A 1106-nucleotide genomic window follows, 5' to 3' on the forward strand; every position below is an offset into this window, starting at 1 on the left:
CACTTTCCTCGGAACCTCAGCCTGCCATCTACCTTTGATTTAATCGTTTAAATCGCTCCGTACGCACACTCCCGATGGATGTGACTGCTGCGAATGGATGCTGAGCAATCGTGTAATGAACGTGTTTAGTGTCGATGTTGCTTTACTTGAGTCGGCACGACACTTCTAGGTAAAATACGGAAAATATGAATGTCGACGATTGGACGGGTATTTGAAGCGCCGTATTCCAGTGCCCGACCACTGAGCCACGGAGGTCGCTAAAGTAGGGGACGGCGAGACGTTGGAGCTCTGGAATAACTCATGTTGCCCAACTCGCTAACGTCAGCACTGGCTTCGGCGAACAAGCAGATAGTCCCACTGTTCCCGGACGTGTGACGGGCTTTTATGTGACCCTTTAGGATTGGATACTGCAACACGTTCGTTTCGTGAGAGGGCAGAAGTCTGGCGAAGCGATTGGCGATCGTTCTGGGAAAGCGGCGATAGCGCGGCGGTCGGAAGTTGCCGCGCTCTAATCTCGCGTCCCCGCAGTCGCCTAGCGGGCTGCCCGCGACGCCTGTCCTAGGCGCCTCATTACGACAGGCGGAGATGCTCGACGCATCGGCCGTCACTCATTTGTACCCGCTGCGCTGCATCCGCCCCTCCCTGTATGCCATAATTCATGAGGGGAACAAGCGCATGTAAATAGAATCATTTTTTGCCGTTCGGCCGCCACCTGAATGCGGCTGCCGGGCCCGAGTATGGAGCGTGGAGAACGCGCCCTGCACGTGACATCGACCTGCGCCTCCTAATGAGAACACAAGAGAACAGGCTGCGCCGGTTTGGGCGCCCGCCGTTTGCCTCACTACACACAGACCGCCGTCGATTTCCGTCAAGTCCAGACGCTCACCGTGGCCGTGGGAGGTCTAACGCGTAAAGGAATAGGCTCCGGTCTGAGTCCGAGTTTGGGCAGCCGCTACTTGCCCCGCTACACCATGGTCAAAGTGGCTTACCATCTAGTTCGGACGTCCACCGTGGACACGGCGGTCTAACGGCTAGAGGACTAGGCTACGGTCCTGGGGGTCCTGAGTTCAAACGACCCAGAACGGCGTGGATTTCCGTCTGGTCCA

This window comes from Schistocerca nitens, chromosome 5 (genome assembly GCF_023898315.1).
Source record: "Schistocerca nitens isolate TAMUIC-IGC-003100 chromosome 5, iqSchNite1.1, whole genome shotgun sequence".
NCBI classification, from domain to species: domain Eukaryota; kingdom Metazoa; phylum Arthropoda; class Insecta; order Orthoptera; family Acrididae; genus Schistocerca; species Schistocerca nitens.